A 6,573-nucleotide genomic window follows, 5' to 3' on the forward strand; every position below is an offset into this window, starting at 1 on the left:
CTGCTCTGTCATTCAAAGATCATGACTGAACTTCTATATCAACTCCACTTTCCTGCCCTATCCCCACATCCCTTGATATACATTCTTTTTTTTTTTGGGCCTCCTTATCTCGAGTGACAATGGATACGCGCCTGGAGGTGGTCAGTGGTTTGTGAAGCAGCGCCTGGAGTGGCTATAAAGGCCAATTCTAGAGTGACAGGCTCTTCCACAGGTGCTGCAGAGAAATTTGTTTGTCGGGGCTGTTGCACAGTTGGCTCTCCCCTTGCGCCTCTGTCTTTTTTCCTGCCAACTACTAAGTCTCCTCGACACGCCACTCTATTCCACTTCGCAATAGCCTCATGGCACTGATTGTGCACTTTCAGATATTCATGTACCAGACTGCCTAGGTCCCTATACCACTCAACAGACCTCGATTCTGTGTAAAGTGTGGTATATACATGCTTATCATGTGTCAGATGTGGACCCATAGCACCATTGCATCTAGATCAATCTGTAGTCCTTTTTCCTCATTTAAAGTCCTAATTCTAGCACAGTTCTTTACATCATCCATGAATTTGCTGACAGCACTTGTGACACCATCATCCTGATTATGAATGAAGATCTCACATGCACAGAAGGGCATACATACACAAGGGCATACAGACACATTGAGGATCATTTCCATCTCCCCTTCCCTCACGAGGTGTTTATTTTGAAGTTTACTACTAACATTTCTGCAGACAGTTTTAGACTGCAGCTATGGAATGGAAATTGTCATTTTCTTCCAGAATGCAACACATGATGTTCTGCCCCAACCCCGGGGGAAAAATGTTATATATGTGGGCTTCAAAGCAGTAGGAGGTAACCTCACAGATGATGTATAACTGTTGTAATATATGCTGTACAATTTGTGTAATGAATAATGAGTCTATCTTCTGAGCTTAAATCACACCAAAAGAGATCAAAGCAATATCACATCAAAGGAATTTCCCTGTAAATAAACAAGTCAAACCCAAACTTCTTCACTCATTCCCAAGGCTGACTAGTGTGTTTGAAGCCCACACAAATGCATTCGCCTCAGACGATACGAAAGCACAAAATCTGTTCAAAGTGAAAATTATCTCCTTTAAATACATTTTCTGATTTGTTTTCCTCATTTTAAGCTCCTCCTCCATTGCATTCTTTGAAAGGAAAAAGAAAGACTTGCATTTGCAAAGCACCTTTCACAACCTCAGACCAACTTCAACCACAATCCCAAGGTGCTTTACAGCCAATGAGGCACTTCTGAAGTGTAGTCACAGTTATAATGTCGGAAACACAGCAGCGAATTTGCACACAGCAAACTCCCACAAACAGCAATGTGATAAAGACCATATTATCTGTTTTTTAGTGATAAATGTTGGCCGGGACACAAGGGAAAACTCTCCTACTCTTCTTCAACATAGTGCCATGGAATGTTTTATGTCCATCTGAGTGAGAAAATCAGGCTTCAGTTTAATGTCCATCTGAAAGACAGTACTGCACTATCTCAGTACCATGCTGGAATGCCAGCCTAGATTTTTGGGTTCAAGTCTCTAGAAAGGAACTTGAACCCATAATCTTCTGAGTCAGAGGTGAGAGTGCTAGCAACTGAGTCACAACTGACACACTATGATTTTTTGTGCAGTTAATGTATTATGGTTCTTCTCTTCAAGTAGAAGTCCAACACTCTCAGTTGGTACTATTAAGCCAAGCCGAGTCAAGTTTATTATTTAGAGATTTGATACAGTAAAGCATGCAGAGTAACTGATGTAAAAAGAGAAATGGTAAGCATAGAGTCAGTTCCCTGTGTGTTATAAGGCAGTAACGTGTCTTGTGGTTCAGATGGTCTCAAACAGCAAGAACAAGGCTCACATAGGATGTTCAGCATTATCTGAACACAGTAATATTGCTGCCTTAAAATATATTTTGCAATTCTTACTTTTAAGTTACAAAAGTAAAAATGCAAAGTAACATACACATGGGTGTCCCATGTAACACTGCACTGACATTATGGAATGGGTTTCAGTAATTTTTGGACTAAGCTAATGGACTAAAACAAAACTACAAACGTTGGAAATACAGAGCAGTTCTGTCAGCATCTGTGAACATTTTGGGTGTAATCCATTGCCAGAACTGATAGGCTGCTTCAGTAGCCTAAATGTGCTCCTCCAGCCTGGTGTTCTCCTCTGAGCCATCTGTTTTCAGGTCAGTAAATGTTTTACAAACGTCTTGTTGTCATGGAAGCTTGGCTATTGCTTTGCTTTTCTTAGATATAGTAGTCCATGCAAATGTTGCCATTACTTTGGCCTGTAATGCTGCTTTTCTGTTCAAGAGTACACCTTTGTATTTCACTAATTAGTTACTACAGCAGTTTTCTCAAGTGAAATGTGACTGTCTTTGCTATACATTTCAGTACCATATTGCCTTTTTACCATAACTAGCTTATAGTATCACATTCTTTTGTATTTGTTAGAATTCATTCGGATACAGAAAGTGCTTCATTCTCATTCAGTTAGATAGTAGTTTGAATAAATGCAACTAATTTCTGGTACTTTGTTGTTAATCCTGATTGTTGTATTATAATCATTCCTTTATATGCCAGGATCACCTCTGACAGCAGAGTGTCTTCAATGACATCTGCAGTACATAGGAACATCCCTATGAGCCTGATCTGCCACTCTGTTAGATCATGCCTGATCTGTACCTCAACTTAGACAAAGAATCTGTCAGCAGCAGCTCATCCACTATGCACAGATTAGTTGCTGGTTTGTCAGTTGAGGCTGCGTGTGGGTGTTTTTTGACCTGTTTTCTGATTTTTGGGAGCTGATTTCGGCTGCTAATAACGGGTTCTTACTGGTGCTGAACTGTTTGTCTGCCTTCCAAACAGTATTATTCCAGTTCTGGGTGGTCTGGTAGGGCTTCTTTGGGGTGGGAGGACAAGGCGGAGCAGCAAGGAAGACAGGAGCTGCTCACAGAAGAGGGAGGAGGAGGGCATTGTGCAGGAGGCCATACCCACAGCAGCTCTGCAGGGAGCGCTTCCCCTACATGAACTTCATTGAGGAGCAATGCCTCAGGCACCTTTGCTTCAACAAGGAGGCTGTCACTGAGCTATGCCGCCTGCTGCAGCCAGAACTCAAGCCTTGAAACAGCACATGGATTGCTGTGGCTGCCAAGATCAGTATGGCCCTTATCTATTATGTAGCAGTAGGCTGTAATGGGTGACATCAATGACATCTCACAATTTTCGGTTCACCGTTGTATCAGGGAAGTTACTGATATTGTCTATATCAGGAGGAACACCTACATCTCTTTCCCCATGGACAGAGTGAATCAAGGTAAGCAAGAACTCGGCTTTGCATGCATTGTGGGCTTCCCAGGGTCTGAGGTGTTGTAGACTGCACTCAAGATGTAAGATGATTCCATGCCCTTAACATCCACCTGGTTTGCAATCATGTAGGTCTGGCCCTATTTTCTTAGCAGAGGTAATGATTCATTTATCCTTCACTAGTCCTCTCTGTCATCAATTTTGGGCTGGGTGCATAATAGGAGCTTTTCTGATATCATCTGTTTTACACCCCCATTGAGATTAAAAATTCAGACTAATATTCCAATTTGTCTTTCTACTGTCAAATGTGGATGACCTCACATTTCCTTACATTGAACTCTATGAACCACAGTTTTAGCCGCTCATTTAGTCTGTTTGTGTCCCTTTGTAACTTCCTGCTCCCATCCACACAGCTTCACTGTGCTTCCTAACATAAGGCTGGATTTATGGGCTCCCCAAAATGGGGTCAGAAGCGGAGGGTCCCATAGAATTGCACTGGGAGGCGGGAGACGGAGGGCTTGACACCAAGCAATTTTGTCAGGGGCAGGATAGGCTGGCAGAGGCCAATTGAGGCCCATAGTGGCCTATTAACATCCACTTAAGGGCCTCTTCCTGCTGCCACTGGCACTTAACCAGCAACAAGATGTGCCTCCACCATGCGGGGAGGTCGCCCAGTAATACGAGGCACTCTCCTGTGGGCTTCTTGGGGGTCCCTACTCCATGGGCAATCTGTGGCCCACAGAGGAACCCTGCCAGGAAAAGCTCTACCTCCCCCACTCCCCTACACTTAACGGCCACCCTCCCCCACCCCCCTTGACGGGGCATACTGGACTGGCCCCAGCAACCTCGCCTCACCTTCCTCTGGTCCGGGCTCCAGTGCTGGGCCTGGGTCCAAGGCCTCTGCAGTACCGGCAGTGGCCGCTGCTCCTGGTGGTGCTGTCAATACTGCTGAACAGCCGGCCCTGTGATTGACCGACAGCTCTTGGATCTTTAAAGAGATGGGGATCCCAGCGCCCGGCACTTAAGTGCTGGACCAATGCAAGATCATCCTGGGGGAGGGGCTCAGAAAAGCTGAGGCAGGGCCCCCCCACCTTTTTGGCCTGGCACCGGGAGCCCTGCCAGCACCACAAAATCCAGCCTATAGTGTCTATGGTATATTTGGGTCGCACAAGATAAATACCAATCATGGCCAGTTCAAGGAAGGGTTTATTTATATCATGACATCATCATGTCATTGCATCATCACATCATTGGCATATTACACAAATACATTACATTGCTTCCCCTTTTAGAAAAGTGTTTTACTCTACAATGAACTGTATTTACAAATCAAGTCTAATAAATGGTTTACAAAGTCTTTCTGATCTCCTTATAGGTTTTGGTGTCGAGTTATGTTTTGGACTGCTTGGTTTAGGTTCAGTACTTAAAGAAGATTATGTTTCTTTTTCAGAAATTGGTACTTCAGATTCCAAAGTCTGAACTGGTTCAAACTCTGACATGAGCTCATGATCCAGCGGATCATGTTTAGGTTTTGGTTCACCCCTTGCTGGGATCATGTGATCCACGTCGACATTTCTCACTTTACCATCAATCTCAACCAAGTATCTTTTCATTCCACACACTTCTACATTTCCCACATCCCACTTGTGTGACTTGTGAGGCAGACTCAAAACACCTTGCCTGAAACTGCATTCTCTTTTATTTGCATCAAAGTGGCATTTCTGATTGAACTGTTTGCTTTCAACCTTAGCAGTCAAGTTAGGTAGGACCAGACTCAAACGTGTCCTTAAACTTTTCTTCATCAAAAGTTCAGCAGGTATATATCCTGTAGTAAAGTGTGGGGTTGTTCTATACTTCAGCAGAAAATTAGCCAATCGCTGTTTAATACTGAAATTTGAACACCCATGCAGGACTTCTTTCTTGAGTGCACCTTTAACTATGCTCACGGATCTTTCAGCTGCTCCATTTGATGCCAGATGATCAGGAGGATTGCAGGTACGTTTGATACCATTTTGCTTCATGAAAGTTTGGAATGGAGCAGAACGAAATCCAAGACCATTATCTGAGACAAGCTCCTCTGGTAGTCTGTGACAAGCAAAAATAGACCTTAACTCATCTATTGTTGGTTCAGCATTGTGTTTTGACTCACGGCTTTACTTCAATCCACTTTGAGTGACTATCAATGAGTAATAAAAACTGTCATTTTCCTTCTCACAAGAGTCTATATGAACTCTTTGAAATAGTCAGGTCGACCCTGGCAATAATTGCAAAGGAGTGTTAGGTGGCTTACTTCTACAGTTTTGGCAGATAGTACATTTGCTAACCAATAATTCTAGGTCACTGTCTAGACCAGGTCAATAAACAAAAGTTCTAGCTATGGATTTCATACTGACTATTCCTGTGTGTTCAGTATGGAATTCTGCCATAATCCTGTCTTTCAAAGAACTAGGTACCATCACTTTATGACCCCACTTAATGCAGCCCTGGTCACATGACAACTCATTACGACGACTGTGGAACAGTTTCAGTTCCTTGTCTGTACACTGGTCAAATTCTGTCCATCCATTCAATGCCTGTAGACACTTTTCAACACTGAGTTTCAGCTGCAATTTCAGTTGCAGTGAATAGAAAGTCATCATCTACTGCTCCTATTGTGAAGATTGCACCTTCACAGCCTACTTCTGAGTCCTCATGTGGCAAACGCAACAATGCGTCAGTGATAGCATTCTCCTTTGAACTACAATATTCGATGTTGTAGTTGTACTGTGAAAGAAATACAGCCCACCGCTGCATCCTTGACACTGCCATTGTCAGTATTGCAGACTTTGGTCCAAGAATAGCTACTAGGGGTTTATAATCTTTTACTAGCGTAAAGTTTCTACCCAACAAAAACTAGTGAAACCTTTTGATTCAGAAGATGATTCCAAGCACTACCTTTTCTATCTGCACGCATTTACATTCACTCTGGGTCAGGGTATGTGCTGCAAATATTCTGTGCTTTTCTTGACCATCATTCATAGCATCACTGCTCCAACTCCATAGCTTGAAGCATCACAAGCTAGTTTCAGGTCACAATTTGTGTCATAATGAATGAGTCGTGCATCACTGGTCAAGCTTCTGTTACATGTAGGCCAATTGAGGCCCATAGTGGCCTATTAACATCCACTTAAGGGCCTCTTCCTGCTGCCACTGGCATTTAACCAGCAACAAGATGTGCCTCCACCATGCGGGGAGGTCGCCCAGTAATA

This window comes from Heterodontus francisci, chromosome 8, assembly GCF_036365525.1.
Source record: "Heterodontus francisci isolate sHetFra1 chromosome 8, sHetFra1.hap1, whole genome shotgun sequence".
In the NCBI taxonomy this organism is placed as follows: Eukaryota; Metazoa; Chordata; class Chondrichthyes; order Heterodontiformes; family Heterodontidae; genus Heterodontus; species Heterodontus francisci.